The 20,358-nt window shown below is 33.3% G+C and overlaps 1 protein-coding gene across 4 annotated transcripts in view; it reads left to right on the plus strand.

Moving 5' to 3' along the window:
• LOC126736589 (moesin/ezrin/radixin homolog 1-like) overlaps positions 1–20,358 on the plus strand; it is a 63,372-nt gene that overhangs the window by 5,047 nt on the left and 37,967 nt on the right. The window contains exon 1 of one of the 4 annotated variants that reach the window (XM_050441015.1): positions 1,902–2,061. The exons of 2 other annotated variants lie outside the window; for them this stretch is intronic. The gene's annotated coding sequence lies outside the window, so the exon portion shown is untranslated. Of the gene's footprint in view, positions 1–1,901; positions 2,062–19,846; positions 20,007–20,358 lie in introns of those variants that run through there. One more of the 4 variants, XM_050441013.1, reaches the window with a different exon arrangement.

Consider the following 20,358-nt stretch of genomic DNA (forward strand, 5'->3'; position numbering starts at 1 on the left):
TACGCTTTTTGTTAAGTCAATTGGATGTAGGGTCAAATAAAACTCAAGTTTTAAGTTTTGATATTGCCGACGTTTTGGACATTTTTGTGGATAACAGGTTTTTACTTTTTATGTACCTACAAAATAATATTGTTTTTAAAGTGTGTAAACTCCTTTATGTTTTTTTTTTAATTGTAAATTTGTTTTTCCTTCGTTTCCCTTTCTGTAGTAATAGTGTTCGTGCTCCAAAACAAAGCCGTTAGATACCCATGTTTATATAAATATTTCATCTTCAAATTAACCAAGGATTTGATGGTTAAAGGTTGTCTACATACTTTATTAACACCCTGTATCTTTATAACGATGGAGAACGAAGCATATTACACGGCCGTTATATTCACTATAAGAGAAATATTCGAGAAAAAGTGGTAGAGAAGTAGTTCTGTATATTGTAAATTTAAAAACATATACAGGGTATCCCGGAAAATGTGGAAAATCTGTCGGATTCAAGTAGAATATAAAAAAATAGTCCTTAAAACACATTTGTCTTGTTTATTTTACCAGGAGCAGATTAGGTTCTAAATTATAATACTTAAATTTTAGTACCCTCTATGATAAATGCTCTGAAATAATAAATATGGATAGCTTGAACCTTAAACTAAAAAAATGCACTCCTATTCATTATAGACAAAATGTTTTGCCATTTTGAACAAAAAAAATAATTAAAGAATCACTGTTTTTTTTTTAAATTAAAAAGAACCATGATAAGTTCTTTTTTTCAGCTATGCGACAATTATTGAAACAACAATGAAGTTCCATTTTACGTTGTTTAATCTGAAAGAGTACATCATGTTTTTAAAAATGCAGTGTGGTTCTTGAAAGACACCTTAACCGAATTGTTTAAAAAAATGTAATTTTACGTTTTTCTTGAAAAAATAAAACAGCCTAAAAAATGAATGTAATAAATAAAGAAGCTAATAATTAGAAACAATTAATTAAAAACTTCATAAATAGGTTCAACTTGCCCTCCGTGACGTCTGATACATTTGCGGGTTTTGAGGACTCCGTTTTAAGAGGTGAAGTACTTCAAAAGTTATTCAAGAAAACCGGCGGCGTTTTTAAGGGGTCGTATCTACGTAGGGAAGGCCTATAGGACGTTTTTTTACAGGACAGTTCCATATTATTTTTTTATTTTGTACCTTAATCCGAGAGATTTCCATCATTTTCCGGGACACTCTGTAGATTATAAATTAATGTTAGAAATCTATGAGCAGGCCTCCCTTCCTTCTTTTGACGGGGTGTCGCTGGTGGTACTTATTCTTAAATGCTTTTAATATTAAGTATCTTTTATAATTAGTAATTTTTATATCTTTATTCTACTCGCAGTATTTGTCTACAAAATTTACAGCTTTTTTTGATAATAAAGACTATATGATTTATTTGGGACGTTTGTGGAACTTGAAATTTCATTTTGTATGAATTAGACATGTTTCGTAAAAGATGCTTTAAAAAACAAAATTTTTTCAACATACTTAAAAATAAAGTTCTTTGTATTTTGACATTTTTAATCACTTTTCTTTTCATTAACTTTGCTGATTCAACTTTTAGCATTAACAATAACAAAAATTAAGAATAAAAACGTATTTACTTCAAACATCTGCTATATATAATCTGTTTTTGAAAAAATGTATTGAGAAGCACAAATATAACTAAAAATTTGTTTTTTAATAGATTTTTACCGCTATGACACCATAACAAATTTTAAGCAAAAATAAAACATTAATTAGCGCTAACTGCCAATATATGCGTGGGTTTAGTCTGGTTATACATCTCCAACGGAAATCCTCGAATTTCGGTGATAGTGTAGGCACCTAAGTAAGCATCATGAGCTCATGTGTTAATAATTAAAAAACACATTCTGTACTTATGCGTCATATTATTGTATGAGTGGTGCAATTCCCCATAATAATAATATTGTTATATGTGCTGCATTGGATATCACTTATTTTAGTCATTTAGTTGAACTGAGGTGGTTTTGCAATAGTTTATATTTATTGTTTTCGATATTCGCCTGTTATCAAGGTAAGTGAGCGTCCTTTTCAATAATTTGTCTCTAAAAGCTATTATATGTGCATAATTACTTGTTGTGTTTATATATTTTAAACATCTATAGTATTCAGTTTGTCGAGTAAAAATTACCTGTTATGGCTGAATTAAATATTGTAGGAAAAAGGAAATGTAGGATTAAATTAAATAATACAGGATGCATACATTTAAAACAAAATTCTATAAATTTAATAACCTTTAGATATTTTTATGAAATTTAGTATACCCCATTTTTTATTGTTCTCGTTTTTATTATAACTTGAGAACTAAGTTATAACAGTGACAAAAAATATTTATTCTGCCCAATGGCGCGCCAGCAAATACTGAATCATCGGGTATACGAAAATTATTGATAATATAATGTGAAGTCGCATATATGCCGTCAGCTTTAAAAATGTTTCTCCAACTACTACTAGTAAGAGCAGTTTCTTAGTTTCGAAATAAAAATATTGATATTATATACTAATCGTAGTGTTAATGTTGGTTTAAAAAATAAAAATGATAGATTTTTCTATACTGAAATGTATACAGTGAAGACGCACAAGTTGTAATAAATTCATTTAAAATTCAGGGGTTTGTTCAAAAAAAAAACGCTTGGACACGTTAATTTTTATTTAACGTATTACAAAAAATTTTAGTAAAGTATTAGGGGAGACCGGGGACAATTGAAACAATTTCCAAATATTTATTTTTTTCTCTTAGAGAAAATCATATTTACAGCTAAAAAATTTTTTTCAAGGACATTTATTAATTCCTTGTATATTTTAAATCAGGTTATTTTACTTATTATATAATGCCTGTAAGATATTAAAGGAAACATATAGCCTTGTATATTGTTTCAATTGTCCCGGAGACGGGGACAGTTTAAACATACCAGGGACAGTTGAAACACCATTAAGAATAAACAAAATATTTATTTTAATACTGAAATAACATTCAATTTAGAAATACGAAAAAAATAAATAAATATTGACACATATAATTTTTACACTTAAATAAAACCGAATTTTTTATTCAAACGTTTTAAACAACATAATAATTATCCTAATGCTGAAATATAGTTAGCAAAGTAGAATATTTATTCTGACATGCAGTTATGACAGATATACAAATCTTCTTGACGAGTGCATTCTACATGTGACTTGGTGGCAATCAATGCATTGCACCCATTTTTCCCCTGAACGGCTATTTCTATACGATTCCAAACATACTAGACAATAATAGTCTTCATTGTCACTGCTGCTATCGTCCTGACTATTCTGTTGACGAGTTTTTTTGGACACTGGTGTTTTTGATGTATTTTTTGGATCACCAATTTTTTTTTCACTTTCTTCTTGTTTTTTTGCTTCATATTCTTGTGGAATATCATCTTTTTCTGGTGCTTTTTTTTCAGCTATAAATGGTGGATTTTCTACTTTTGCGTTTCCCTGTAGTTTTCTAAGGAAGAGCTTTTGGTAACGGCCTTATTAGCTCAGGTGAAAACACATCCAAAGAGAGGTTAGAGGCTGACTGGACACTTTTAGATGCAACTGGAGGCGGGGTGCTTAGTGGCTCTAACGAAACAGCTCCGCTCGTTGACGCTCTTGGAAAGTTATAATTTACTAATTTTGGAAAAGAATCAGTGCTGCTTAAATCTTTATTCTCTTTTGAACCTACTGCCTGGACTTCTTGGGGGATATTTAACTGGAAATTTTCGGGAGCAGGTCTGTCAGTTACATATGATGGAGCAAAATCTAAAGCCGTAAAAATATCTCGATTAAACGGCCATATACCAGTACACTGGAATCCAGCAACAATATTAGATTGTGTTAAAACCATAGAGACTCTGTTTAACGATGCTGGGGATGTCATAAGTTATCATCGTTTTGCCTGGGTTGTTTCTCATCCAAGAATCGCAAGTTGAATTTACAGCTTTTTTAAATGGACCATAAATCGATCGATCCAAAGGTTGTAGTGTGTGTAGTTTATGTGAACAGTGTGGGGGAAATGAGAGGACAACAATGCCATTTTCTTTGCAAAAGTCCAAGCATGGTATGCTTATATGAGATTGATGGTTATCTATTAAAAGCAAAACTTTATTTTTAATTGAACTGTTGGTATGCTTTTGAAAGTATCTTAAGTATAGCAAGAATTCATCGTCTTGCATCCATCCACTAGCATTTACTACTCCAATGCACCCAGATGGACCGTCACGAACGAAATGATCCTGATATCTTAATCTTGGACAGATTGGTGGGATACTATTTCCAATTTCATTTACCGCTATTGCCACTGTAACCAAAGTGCCACGTTCTCCTGATGTAAGTGCCCCTACCTGTTTGCGTCCCTTTTTTGCTACGATTTTAGCAGATTTTTGTACCGTCGTAACACCGGTTTCGTCTATATTATAAATGTCCTTCGCTTGGAATTTATTTATCTGTCTATTACCGTGGCAAGATTGTCAAAGAAAAGTTGTACATTTGTTGAGTTAAAACTGGTCGCTCTTAAAAGGCTTGTAGCCTGGGGACAACAGATTGATAGTTCAGGATTACGTTTCATAAACCCGGAAAACCAATCTTCTCTTGCCAATGAGTTTTTAGTCCATGTATTCGGCATATTCAATGAATATTTTACGGCTATTTGGTAGGCCAGTTTACGTATTTCTTCTGACGATATACCGTAAAATATTTGAGATGCCTTCATTATGTATTTAACAATGGATTTTTCCTGCTCAACGTTAAATACTCGTTGTACGCACCTATATCCCATTGTTATAGTTTCAGTGGACCCTTGTTCAATAGATGCTTTCTTTTTCTTAATAAATCTGCCTAATGTAACATGATTTAGTTCAAACAAATCTGCCGCAGACCTTACGGATGCTCCATTTTTAATAACCTCCCTATACGCATTTTCGTAAACCAAGTTGGATTTTGTACCTCTATTTGTTTTCCTGACCCTTTCACGTGGCATTCTATAACAAAATAATAGCCCTCAGAAAGTTTGTTATAATCAGTTAATTAATTTACGCAAAAATAATACCAAAAGCCTTCTATAAATTATGTTTCAACCGTCCCCGTCAAATTATTTACATCTTGTTTCAATTATCCCCTTCAGATTTTTTTTGGCAAAATATTATTTTTCTTCAAACTCTTTAATTAAAACTAACAAGTTTAGGCTGCTAAACCTAAAACATAATATCAAAAACATAAAAAAATTGATTAAAAACAAAAAAGTGGTGTACTTACACTTAAATTTCTTGTTTCCACACTTTTTAGATGAAACGTAAAAATTACTTTGTTGACTTAAAATAAGAGAGCCGAGCGCAAACACACCCACTTTGCTCAACTGCTAGTTTCACACTGTCGAGCAGAAATGTGGAATTAGTCAAACGTTGTGAGGCTGCGTACACGAGTTTTTACCTTCGCGTCTAAAAAAAATGGCGACTGTTTCAACCGTCCCCTGTTTCAATTGTCCCCGGTCTTCCCTACAAAAATTTGAATATCGACTTGCTTACTGTCAGGAAGTTAATGGTTAAACATTTATTTTAATTTTTGTGTTTTGTTTTTTTCTATAAACTGTTCCAAAAATTCATGGTTATTTATAAAAAAGGTAATCGCAAATTTCTTAATAAATATTGAGGTTAGGCATAGGACATTGTATACACAATATACTTAGAATTCTGTGCAGATTTCAAAAATGGAATAAAAAATAGGTATTCCTATTTAAGAAATTGTAGTTGATGGTCATTGCTTATTTTTGATTTACCCTGTATACATGAATTCATTATCAAAAAAATCGTAAATCGACAAAAAATAAAAATCGACGTGTCCGAGCGTTTATTTTTCGAACATACCCTGAATTTTAAATGAATTTGTTCCAACTTGCGCGTTCTCACTGCATAATAAGCGACTGCCGACTACAAACAAATTTATTTAAGAATGAAGTTTGGTTCTATTATCTGTAAATATATTATGTTTATTATGGGTATTTGTTATGTGGAAATTGGGCACAAATCTGTGAAAAAGTCACTGTCAATGGGAATAACACAGAATACAAACGTATAGCGAAGTGGTGGTTGCATACAAACTGATAGAAATTCTTCTGACAAATCAGCTAGCGTCCTCTCGCTTGGCAACGGAAACTGTTGTAACTAACTTAACAGATTGACGTGCCTTATTGAACCAATCAAAATGGTAGAAAGGCGTGGCCAAATTAAGGCGGAAAATAAAATTTCATTTAATCTAACAATCTTATCATTTAATCGTTTATTTTACATATCTAAACGAGTTAATTTACTGCAATAATCTACGACAGTGTACGACATATCACCAATTGGACAAATGGAAATAAAACAATGTTTTTCTTTAATACATTTATTATTAAATTTTCCTGAAAAAAAATTACTCAAAATGATATACATAATATACAATAATTTATTATAAGAGATATTATATAAATTAGAATTAATCTAAAAATGTTTAAAAGTATTTTGTTACCACTAAACTACCCTAGTTTTAAACAAATTAGAAAAGGTTGTCAAAATTTTTGTGCTATTTTCTCATCATACATCTAAATTCTAAAGGCAATCCCATTAGGTTAATAATATCCTCATTTTATTAACACATAGATTCAATAGAGGATGAATTATTATTTTACCTTATTTAATATGTACTTGTATCTGTTTCCAAAAAAAAAATTAAACAGATTTTAAAATTATTTCAATTATAATTTAAATATTAATTTTTAAAATTAATTAAAAATTCTATAGCAGAGTATTATTGAAAGAAACAAAATATCCATCTACAAAACACAATAAACTCTTTGAAAATGTAAACAACTTTTTAGTATAAACATATATTACTTACATAGTATATATTTGTTGGTCTCTTATAATTCATAACAACACAACAACATATTTTGGAACTATCATATTAATAAAAACGCTTAAAAGAACACAAGTTGTAACAAAAACATTAATTCTGATCCATTCCGGGTGCTCAGGTCTCTTAGTCTCTATACCTATGTCTCGTCTCAGTGAACACAGGAAGTGATATAGAGATGATACGAGCATGAATTAAAATAAAAAAATAGGCAGTGCAAACCTTATGAATCAATTTACTAAATGATTCATGAGAAAAAAAAGACAAAATAAATGTTTAAGTAAATATGTATTGTAGTGTAAAGCCAGCAGTATCAGCATTATTAAAATTTGTGGAGAGAACTGGCCAGAAGAAATTCTATAGCTCTCCACCAGAAGAAATTCTAAGTCTTAATAACATTTACATTGCATCTCGCTCTCCATGTTTTTCTTGTAATGGGAACTGAAGGAAATTAAAAATCTTTTATTACTATGTTTCTCAGAACCATTTAAAATATATATTCTCTTACATCAAGGAAATTATTGTCAGGAAAATTTTAAATCAATTTTTAATTGTTGAAGAGAAAATGAGAGGCCAGACATTTTGTAATATGTATTTATAATAATCAAGTTAAAAATTAAATACTTGAAAAGTGAAAATTCTTTATTGAAATCAACTGAATTTGATTTTATTAAAGACTTATTTTTATTAATAGTAATAAATAAAATAAGATTTTCTCACCAGAAACCTGGAATTGCTTGCTGCAAATCAAGTAAAACATTACTTCCAATATTGAAAGAGAACTAAAAAAAAAAGTCATGAATTTAAAATAACATCCTTAAAACAAATAGCAAATTCGACCCACGCTCTCATTCATTGGAATGAAAAACAAACTCAAAATGTGTCAAATGATATGACAATGACAAATGATGTTCTATCAGTCAATGTCAACAACTGCCTGTCAGCTCCCAAGTCAATTTTGCCAAGCAAGATGGGCGATATACGATTCCGATTTTCACCATACAAGCTTCATACATGTGCTTGCCAATGCACAACAATTATTGTCATGACTGAGTAAGCTTACAGCATAAGCGATGTCTGGGAGAGTCATGACTACCAAATACATCAGACTACCAATCAATTCTCGATATGTTAAACTTGAATTACAGGACTCGCCTTCAACATTACTGATATATTACCATTATTTAAAGAAGTAGAATATACATCTGTCCGTCAGGTCTGGATAACGCCTCTGCTACAGTTCCGGGTACATCAGAACTATCTGCACTGCTTGTCCAGCTGCCTGCACACATATATGAGACATAATCATCAAATGATTTACGGGCTCTTTCTGTCCTTCTTGATAATCCATCTGCAACCTCTTCAAAAACTGGAACATAATCACTGCCAGAGTTTTTCGTCTCTCGAGTGGTATCTTCACATATACAGGGTTACTGGTAGTTCGATACATTCCTTTGGAGATGTGATAGGGGAGGGGGTAAGAAGTAAATTGAACCCTAATATGTATTATGCAAAAGTTGATAGTTTTCGACATATTTAATTTTTTCTGTTTTTCTTAAAAATGTAGACCTTAGTGGTTTAAAAGGCAGTTTCCAGAAAATCCGCTGTATATTTTTTTAACTTTTTAGGCAAAATACATGCTCAACACAATAGTGTTACGTTTGTAATGGCAAAAGTCCCGCAAATAGTTGTAACCATAGGTAAATTCTCGATGCAAAGTGTAATTTTTTTTTCTTAAATAAAATACTACACTTTCTAGTGGATATTTTTTGAAAAAAAATTATGCTACATTCTTCAAAATTTACGTAAAACTTTCTTATTATCTAAGCTAACTCATAGGCTATAAATGCTACCAAAAATTTTAACAGAATTTTGTATTTTTATTATTAATAGTAAGAACGCACTTGAAAAATGCCAAGTGGTATTTACTTCTATGGTATTTAAGTACTATAGCAACAATTTGTTTTTTTAATTTTATTGTTAAAAATTTGATGTGTAGATAGTCTGACAGCAATAATTGTTGTGGAAAGTAGTTAAATTACGAGTTTCGAGTTTATTTTTCTCGTGTTTTCAAAGAAGGTATTCTATTGGTTTCTGCGCTATGGCTACGTTTACTAACGCTGAATATGCAGATATTATGTTTGTTTATGGGTTTTGCAATGGTAATGCCGCGAAGTCTCGCCGAGAATACCAACGTCGCTTTCCGAACCGCCGCATTCCAAATGTCCGTGTTTTCGCTTCGACCTACCGAGCTATCGCTGAAACTGGATCCGTAAAACCAAGAAGAGGTGACGCTGGCGCTCCTCGCGTATATCGAGCAGAAGATGAGGAGGAAATATTAAGACATTTTGAAGACGATCCAACCACATCCACTAATGCCGTAGCGCAGCAAACAGCATCATCGCAATGGAAAGTTTGGTCCACGATTCGGCAAATGGGAAGCCATCCTTACCATTATACGCCTGTCCAAGGATTGGAAGAAGGGGACCCGATAAGAAGGGCAGAATTCTGCAGATTTATTATAAATTCTGATGCAGACAATAGAACTTTTTTAACCGACATTTTGTGGACGGACGAGTCAAAGTTTAGTCATGAGGGCATTACAAATTTTCATAACCTTCATTTTTGGGCCGAAGAAAATCCCCGTTTAACAAGAGAAACCAGTTTTCAAAGAAAGTTTTTTGTAAATGTGTGGATGGGACTTATTGGCCGGGATGTAATAGGACTACATTTTTTCCTAGACCATTTAAACGGGGATATTTATAAAAATTTTTTACGACATGACCTACAAGATCTTTTTGACGATATTCCTCTCGCCGTTAGAGGACAAATGATATTTCAACATGACGGCTGTCCAGCTCATTTTCGGCGGTCAGTTCGGCAGTTCCTGGATGAACGTTTCCCGAATCGTTGGATTGGTAGGTCAGGTCCAATAGCTTGGCCAGCACGAAGCCCTGACTTAACCCCGCTTGATTATAACATATGGGGTCAAATGAAAGCACTGGTTTATGCAACCCCAATAATTACCCGGGAAGACCTTATCCAAAGAATAACCAACGCTGCCCAGCAGATCAGGAATACCATAACAACTAGAACAACAAAGACTGAAATGAGAAGGCGCTGCCGAGCCTGTATTCGCAATAGAGGCTCTCATTTTGAACAAGATTTGTGAAGGTAAATACTGATAAATGCGTTACTTTACAATTTATAATAAAAATACAAAACCATGTCACCTAACTTTTAAGCATTTGTATCCTGTGAGCTAGCTTAGGTAATAAGGAAGTTTTAAGGAAATTTTGAAGAATGTAGCATAATTTTTTTTCAAAAAATATCCACTAGAAAGTGTAGTATTTTATTTAAGAAAAAAAATTACACTTTGCATCGAGAATTTACCTATGGTTACAACTATATGCGGGACTTTTGCCATTACAAACGTAACACTATTGTGTTGAGCATGTATTTTGCCTAAAAAGTTAAAAAAATATACAGCGGATTTTCTGGAAACTGCCTTTTAAACCACTAAGGTCTACATTTTGAAGAAAAACAGAAAAAATTAAATATGTCGAAAACTATCAACTTTTGCATAATACATATTAGGGTTCAATTTACTTCTTACCCCCTCCCCTATCACATCTCCAAAGGAATGTATCGAATTACCAGTAACCCTGTAGAAATACCAGAAAGCTCCTCAATAAGTTCACCCGTTGGCTTTGGTATTAATGAGCCATCAGCAATAATCCGCACTGAATAAGTAATCTCTGCTGCACTGATATTTTCACCTTCCCATGTAACATTTTCCATAATGTAAATTTTTTCATTTCTACCAGTGATGATTTTTCTAGTGCATGGGTTAAAACCACTATACCTTTTTGTTGTTTCACAATAACCTACAAGTAGATGCTTTACTGATCTGTGATCCCATTTGGTCCTTATTGCCTTGAGAACATAAACCATTACTTTACTACGATAAACTCGTAAATGATTAATATTTCGTTTTTTATCATGCCAAATTTCATAAGGAGTTTTTGTAATACCTGCATATACAGAACGATTTTTGAGGTAACAAGCTGTACTACAATTACAAACCTCAGCCCACAAAACCTTGCTATCATCTCCATCAAACATAAGACACTTGGCTCTTTCAACAATGATTCTGTTGAATCGTCCATCTAAACCATTTTGTTAAGGGGTATGAAGATTTGAGGTTTGATGAATGATACCTACTTTCTATAGAAATTGGGAAAACTCCTTGCTCATATATTCACCACCATTGTCTGATCTCAGTATTTTTATTCTTTCATTCTAGTTTTAGATGGTTCGCCACCAGATGTTTAAACTCTTTAAATTTGTCAAACATTTCATCCTTAGCCCTTAGAAAGTATATGAAACACATCAGGCTATAATCATCAATGAATGCTACAAAGTATCTAGCGCCCAGTAGTGATTGGTCCATTTAAGTCACTGTGGATGATTTGTAGAACACTGTCTGCACGACTGGCCCATTGTCCTTGACAGCAAACTATACAATTTGATATATTTGCCGGATCTTTTTAATCAAAATACCATCAACTAATCTACTAGTTTGATTAAGATTAGCATTATTGATATGGCCTAATCTGCGATGCCAGATTTCACAACTTACCATAAAAACTGAACCTAAACTTTTATGAATATCTAGCTTATATAGGTTATTGCTTAAAGTAGCAGTTGCCACTAAATTACCACAGGAATTAAAAATATTTTTGTTTATGTTTACATTATTATTGGAACTTGAACCACTCATAAGATAACCTCCAGCTGACAACTTTTCTTTGAAAGTAGAAATACTAGCGCCATCTTTTGCTGGCCTCCTGTAATTATGCTTGTTTCCTTTCCTGGCACCACTATCTCCTTCACCACTTAGGCTGCAGTTACCTGTTTGCATGTCTAGCAATTTTGTTATTATATGTAATTTGTGGTGATGTTTATTCCTGATTATGTTCCACTGCCATAATCATGGCACCATATTTCTCAGGAAGGCCTGCTAAGAAAAATGAACCTATCCATTCCTCATTAATCTTGAAACCTGTCCTTCTTAACTTCTGTGACGTCTCAACTACCTGATTGATGTAGGACTCCATGGAATCATGATTTTGCAATCTTGCTGAAATTAACGTCCGCAATAGACCGATTTTCAGTTTTTGCATAAATCCATTATCATCATATACAGATCGTGTAATCGTGAGATACGTATTACCCAAAATAATGGCAACACCGCTTGGTTGCGGCTTGCAGGCGGCGAAATTTTCGTTTTTATTTTTTGAACCGGGAGTCAGCAGACCTCACTTTGCTGTGTCACTGCACGTTGCATTAATAATTTTTGAGTGTTATTTTCGTGTTTTTCTCACTATGGCTGTTTATACCCCTTCCTAAAGAGTTCAACTAATTAAATGGTTTTATGAAGGCAATTCGGCAGTACAATGTAGAGAGTTGTTTTCAGTGACATTTGAGAATAGACCGATTCCTTGTGCAAAAACGGTTTTAAATGTGGTTACAAATTTTGAGACATCTTCTTGTCTTCAAGATGGTAAAAAATGCCACACAAAACGTCAAGAACCACCTGTTGAAGTGGTCCAGGATATAAAACGGCGAGAAGAAATGGTTTGCAGTACCCTAGAACTTGATTCGACACGGTCCACTAGAAGTGTTGGAGAGGAACAGGGAATGAGCAATAAAACTCTTGCTCGTATGGGGAAAAAAAATGGGTACAAATGTTTCAAGTATTCAAAAACCTATTTCCTGAAGACCAGTGACGAAGAATGGAATTTTGTGAAACCATGATGGAAAAGGCAAATGAAAACGAATATTTTTTAAAAAATATTTTGCTTTCTGATGAATCTTCTTTTCCATTAGGTACATGGAAACACAATCCTTCCATTGTTCGTTATTGGTCTCAGGAAAACGAGCAAAGAAGTTTTCAGTTTCGTACCCAGTATCCTCAGAAATTGAATGTTTGGGCAGGTATTTTGGGCGACAATGTTATAGGGCCATTTTTTATTGATGGCACTTTAAACGCCGAAAAGTACCTTGTGTTACTGTAAAACCAAGTTCTTCCTGCCATTCAAATCCTACCTGATGTAGACCTGGGATCGGTTTATTTTCAGCAAGATGGCTGTCCTGCTCATAACGCGGCTACGGTAAAAGAATTTTTAACAAATACTTATCCTAACCGCCTTATTAGTGGGACTGGCGATATTAAATGGCCTCCTAGACCTCCAAATTTGTCTCCAAATGACTTTTATCTGTGGGGTTACCTTAAGCAGACCATTTCCAAGCAGGAATTTAGTAGGCCAACAAATTAAGAGGAGTTGCGAAATAAAATTGTCGAAGGTGCCAATTAGCTTTTAAGATAGGTTAAGTTTTTGTTTAGCGAAAGGAGGCGGTCTATTTGAGTCTTTTATTTAAAAAATGATATGTTGTTAAGTTTGTTTATTAGAGTTTTATTTCTGATTTTTTATTATATTTTTATCAGAGTTGATATTTTATTTTTTTTAGAATAACGCTTTAATTTTCATTATGCAAAACACAGCATATTAAACATTTTAAGATTACAATTCTATGCGGGTTTTACACATTGTCATATCTGTAAAACCCGCATTAGAATAAATATTTTAAAAATGCCTCGATTTTCGCGTAATATTTTGGGACATTTTGTAGCCAAACGACGCAGCTCCTATGAAAGTCAGATGTTTACTAATCCAGCATAGAGAAATGAATATTAAATACTTTTAATTACTCTATGTAATCCAGTCCTCGGACCGGCCGGGGCGGTGCTCTGTCGCAGAAACTCGTACACGCGCGACGTTGCAAAATTTCGCCTCTATGCGGTTTCCTATAAGTAACGAACGAAAACACGATCTGTACATATGTTTTTTAAGCTTGTCCACACTTGGGACGTTTTCGTGTTCTTTGAATGAGTATAAAGAGCTGGATCAACTGTTAGGACTACTTTGGCTTTTGCTTTTGCAATCAATGTGATATCCTCTTCGCTACTGTCGATGTATTTCGTAAATCCTTCAAGAACAATCCTTCAAGCCAAGAATGTGTCTCGACTGCAAACGACCATTCATCGAAATTTTCCCGTCTAACAAGTTTTAGTACACTGTTTAGATAGTTCACGGCCATTTTCGATTACGATAAGATGCATGTACACGTTCTACGATGACACAAACTGTTGTTTTATCAAACCCGACTTACTGAACACTACAATAAACAGATTCTCTATGCCAAAACGACCTGGGCCTATAACCTGATGTTTTATTATGAAGAAATTTGGCACAAATCTGTGAAAAACTCACTGTCGAGGGGAATAAGGAAATAAAACAACAGTGTCGTTTACACGTCGTCACCCATCCAATAATCTTCCTAAAAAATACATGGTGCCACTAGGCTGCTACAAAGTGAATTTCTGATACAATACTAACATGAAGCATTTATTTTTTAGTAAAAAAATATTGTACCATTAAAAAAATTAACTTTTTTTGAAATTCACCTTTTGACACATGCTGTACATATTCCATAGTTGAAACAAAACATTATAAGATAATATCTTACAAAATACTTATCCTGCTTACAACAGTATCTCAATTAAAATATATTTCATATTTAACTTATTTTAAGTTAATATTATGAATATTAGAAGATTATTTTAAAATTGAGTGATACCTAATAGATAAATTTAAATTTGATCAATTTGTGAGAAGGATCGCTTCCTTAGAAAAGATGTTAAAGCGCAGTTTTTTTTTAAGGAGAATTCTTGTTAGGGCTGATAATGAGAGAATAAATGACAAAAACTTTTAAGATATTAGAATTACTGACTTCACCGAATTATGTATAACTTATCTGATAATAACTTGAAACAAATTTAAATACTAATGATACTCATTAACTTAAATTATTCATTCATTCAAAAATATAATAACTTTGTAAAATACAGGTATTTGTATTTTCCATCTTTTTAAATGTTTTGTGATATTCTAAAACTGATAAAGCTTGACGTTTCAAAAAGAATTTATTGTAGAGTAGAAAGAATTTGGAAATGTTATTGCAGATAAATAATAACTCTTATTTAATTTTTTTGTTGGGAAAGAAAATGGGCGACAACTAACAACATGCTGAGTTTCAATTTTTGGCAAGTTTGTGATACATGAAAAGGCATTAAGGTTTAACATTACTTAATTTATAAGTACATGGGTAGGCAATTGAACATCGTTTCTCTTTCTAAAGTATATTTTTAAAAACAGTATTTTGAGATATTTCACATGATAAAGAAATTCGTTTAAATTAACTTTAGTATTTAAGATTTTCAAAAAAATACAATTTTCTCCACACTTGATCCACGCTTTTCTCCAGAGAACTACGTTAAGGAGTATAAAAGCCCTTAAAAACTTTAACGCCTGGTTGGCTTCTGAAATGATTCCTCTTTGATAACCAGGTAGAAAATCTGTTCAGTAGTCTCTTTATCAGTTATCTTGACCGCTTCTCTGACTCCGCGGTTAGACTGACGCGTCTCTTCCGAACATTCTGCGGAAAACCTCGGCTACTGAATGACTCAAGCTTTACCCCGTGATGTATCTTTTCTATCCTATAAAGTATATCATTGATGATTTTCAGAACTTTGTATAGCCCATTCCAGAAAGCCTGAAGTTTCAGTGACAGACCCTTTAGTCTCTTAGAGTCATAGAACTAAACCGTATCATCCTTGTTGTTCCTCTGCTCTTTGACATTGTCATCATATGCATCTTAAATGTAAATGCAATTAATGACTTCCATTTTTTTACATAGCTCACTGACGTCGCCTTCTCCGGCAACATCAGTTTTTAAAGGGCAACCAAACTTCAGATCACTTGGGAGACAGGGTTCTTTTCTCATCACTATTCGCGTATTACTTTTTCCAAGGTCTTTGTTATTTAAATATGTCCTCCTAATACAGCGGCATGGAAATTCGTTCAACATTTTTTTTTCCGCTGCGAGTCCATTTTCCAAAATCAGAGAGTCTCACTGTGCCAATATAACTTGACGTTGGGCGAGTATTTGGCCACTTCTTCCTAAGCTGGCTTCTTGTTATTATTCGTCTTCCTTTACCCAGTTTAAGACGGATTATAGACTTTTATCCTTCTCTTAATTTTTTATAATATTCCCGTCTTGCTGACGATGGCGGTTTTAACAAATAAACATCTTTCTCCTCTGCCCGCTGCAGTCAATTGCCCGCTGCAGCTGACAATGCTTGCAGTCCTTTGTACGAATTTGCAGCGGCACCTGGGCGGTATTTACTGAATACTGGTCGATGATTGCCCCTTTGCATCGACCTTTTTTAGTTTTTCTTTATTGTCGAGAGTGCAATTATTAACGCCTTCTGAAGAGTGTCTTCTCATGTGACTTGCTTTGCCACATTTCCAGCATTCCAGCTTCCGGTCCTAGCGGCTACATTCTTCAAAACCTTCCTAATGATCCGCTTTACCGATTCTTCAAAGTCGCCCTCGCTGGTATCTGTTGCTGGATACGACCCTGGCCTTTGTTCATGGTTTTGGCAGCTTCGAATTCAGGGACCCGGGTTCAGTACATCAACTAGCATATATAGCATATATTTTTACATGAATGTACTAGTAGTAAGGTTTGCTACATTTTACCATCGCGGAGTTCATCCGGAAATGCTTGAAGTTCCAAACGTAACATGATCATTCTCTGTTATATGGATATGCTAGCTGATTGATCATGATGACTGATTTTTTGCATACGTGCACACTAAACACGACAACTTAAGACTAGTAATAATATTTATTTCGTACTTTTTATTTCGATTCAAAAGTCGCACCAATATTCAGACTTGAACTGGTCTCTTAGCCGCAAGCGCAGCAGGACGATTCTGAATCCCGGAGAACAGCTCGTATATTCGCGGCTGTTAAGATCGGCACACTACGTAAACCAGTTAACTCCAGCATTCAAACGCACCTTCAATATTAATTGTTATAATTTTAACAAGTATATACTAATTGGAAGTGCTCTTGCTTCCAGGAAATGTTATTAGTTAAATGACTGTCTGAGTTCACATACTTCACTTCATATTACTTAAGATTTTTTAAGATTTAAAATTTACCGGAGATAAAATACCTTTTCTCTTTTTTTCTGACAGAAGTTTTAATTTTACTAAGTCAACTTAATGCTTTATCATCAATTTTAAAGCTTCAAGCTATTTCTATTTTGTCGTGATCCAAATCCTATAAAAAGTTCTTTTGATGCTATTTATACAATAAAATCTTGCTAGCAAACAAAGAAGCAAGTTTTCTATGGGACATTCAATCTTGCGCCAATATTCCGAACTTCAGCGCGCTGAAATGACAACTGATTCCCAGTGGTGACGCGGCTCCTTATATACTCGGCTGATCATAATTCCCGAAGATTAGCGAATGTATATTTAATAATTTCGCAGAGCATAGAGCATAATTTTGGAACCTTTGAGACGTCGTGTAGTGTGCCACTTGTCTCATTCCGAAAAACGTTGCGTTACTTAGCGTGGTTTTAGTAATGGGACATTTCATATTTAAAATTAAAACGCCTTTTCTGCTAAAACTGAATGTTAATACTTAAATTTGCAGGTAAAAGACATTTAAAATTTCTTTACTACACCAAGTTTAATATCAGTTTTAATTCAAACTTAAGGAATAAGTTCGGTTTTCAAAATATCCGTTCAATATTTCTCCCATTATTGCCTAAAGGCTGAAATATACAGGGTCAAAAATCAACGATAAGCCGAAAACGTGCAATAGATCAGGTGCTCAGGGATTTAAAAGAAAAAATATATCTTGAGTAGTTTTAAAATTATAGGCATTCATAGAAAACCAAAGATATTGACAACCCGTGTTCATCTTTTTAGTACTGTGATTACAAATTTTTGAATTTCTTAATATTTTTTTTAATGTAATCCCTTCGATAAATTACAAAACTAAATTCAAACACAACTGTTTACATCATTTTAAACAATCATTTTAAAACTTTAACTAACTGACTGTCCTAAAAAAGAAAATTACTTCACTGTTTGGCAAGTGATTTCAAAAGTTGGCGTATCTAATCTAGATTTTAAAAGTAAGATACTCTGTTGATTATTGCTAAGATAATAATTGTACAGTCAAAATAAATAAATGAAAAAAAAATCAAAGTGAATGAAATAAAACTTTATTAGATCCACAACAAACGCTCAAATTGTCGGCCCTCATTTCTAATACACATTCTACATCTTTTTAGAAAAGATCGTGTTATTAATCGGGCGAATCTTTCACTGTTGATCTCTTCAGCGGCTGCCTGGGTTGTTGAAGACTTTATCTTTTATTTCACATCTTCTAGTAAGTCTAGTAAATGATTTTTCAAGAAATCTAGGTGTAAACTTCTGCGTTCAAATTTTCCTCCCATTCCTGTCCACGTTTACTTTAAACTGCAATTGTGACCGGTCCTCTCGGTGTAAATGGGGATTTTCCACATGCCACTCATGTATGTTGTGGATCTTAAAAGTCGATTTATCGAACTATAGAATTCTTTCCAAGAATCGCGGATCTTCTCAATGCCTCTATCTCTTCTCTTTGCAACATTGTTTGACAAAATTCAAGTCTTGCCGGGTAGTCTCGAGGTAATAAACTTTATACTCGTTGTACGTGGTACGGATATAATTAGTTTTTTTTTCAATATTCGATGTGCCGAACTTTTAGACATATCTGTTTTTGTTTCTATTCCACGTACTGAGGTACTCGCATCTTGTGCAACTTCTTGTAAGACTTCGGCCCCGTAGGGTAAGCGCGGTCTGTCTGCACCACTCATTTGATTTGGGAATCGGCCCTCTAGAAGTAATCTATATGCACATTTAGAAATACTCTGTAATCTGGATAACGCTCTTCATTTGGCATCATCATTTGGCATGGGCTCTGCATTTGGCAACATTAGTATTGCATTGACATTCTCCATCAATGAGATGCATGTTAAAATATTTCCGCACAGCATAATGATCTGGCATAGCTTCGTTTACTAACTAAACAATCACACAGTTATCGGTAGTCTAGAAAAGAGCCAAAATCCAAGTCAAGCCAGAAATCAAGTCAAATTAACGATAAAATCCAAAAAAGTAAAAAATAAATAAAACACGATATCAACATGAATACGGAAAGGTACTGTAGTAGTACCTTTCCGTAGTATACTAAGTAGCAAAGGTCTTAATTAATGACCTAAGTTGCGTCACTACCTGTCTTACTCAGCCTGTAGGGGTATTTCTGAACAGGGATACTCGTACAGGTAGATAGAGCTTGGCGCCTTCACCCAATTTAAATAAATTATTTAAATTTATCTACTTTACGGGAAATAATAATTAATAAAAAGTGAGAAATTAAAATTAAGAAAAAGTAGACACTAATCCAGTTCAAAATGTCGTATCAGAATTGATTTAAATAAAGTTTTATTTCATTTATTTTGACTGTACAATTATTAACTTAGCTTAGAGTAGCCCCTATGTACTTTGACAATGTACGAAAAAAAACACTCCTATTGAACCAATGATAATCTAGCAAGTATCTTATCATTTTGAAATCTAGTTTAGATCACTTGCCAAACGGTATAATTTTCTTTTACAGGACTCTTTTAGTTAAAGCTGGGAAATGATGGTCAAAAGACACAATTTTCAACACAAGTATAGTTGATTTTGTAAGACTTATTTATACCCTTATTCAAACCGACTATGGTTCCATATTTAAAGAATTATTTATTGTTTAGCACCGATAAAGCACTCAAATGCCCTCAGTCAACAATAAAATATCGCATGTATGGCATTATCGATATTTTATCAATACTCGGTATAACAATGCAAGCAAAAAAATCATAACAGGTAAATATTTTCAGCTATACGATTTTATCAGTTCTACGTTGTCACTAAAGATAAGAAATTGGATCTCGAATAACACGGGAATGAAACACACAGTGGGTGCTAGTTAGACGGTGTTAAACAGTGCTTGGTTTGAATTAGGTTGTGATATAGGCAGTTATTTGGTTAGTAACTAACTTTTTTTAATCTAGAAAACATTTTAGTGAAATCGTTTTTATGATGGCATAAAAAAATTGTGCGTCATAAGTATTTGTCTGTTAGAAGGTCGACTGTGTGTGTATCTACGTGTAATAGGTACATACATAGGCATTTGTTTTGTAATATGAAGTTAACGTACAAAGCAAATAAAAAAAAATTAACATTTGCTAAATGCTATGATAAAATTTGAGCCTTGAAAATAATCTTATAAAATCCATAAGAAATCGCTTAATATTTCCCAATTAAAGCATGCTTTATTTTATTAAAAAATCAATAGTGGTTCTATAGAATGCAAACGTCCTTAGTAACTGCAAAATA

The sequence above is a fragment of the Anthonomus grandis genome, chromosome 5 (assembly GCF_022605725.1).
Source record: "Anthonomus grandis grandis chromosome 5, icAntGran1.3, whole genome shotgun sequence".
Classification (NCBI taxonomy): Eukaryota; Metazoa; Arthropoda; class Insecta; order Coleoptera; family Curculionidae; genus Anthonomus; species Anthonomus grandis.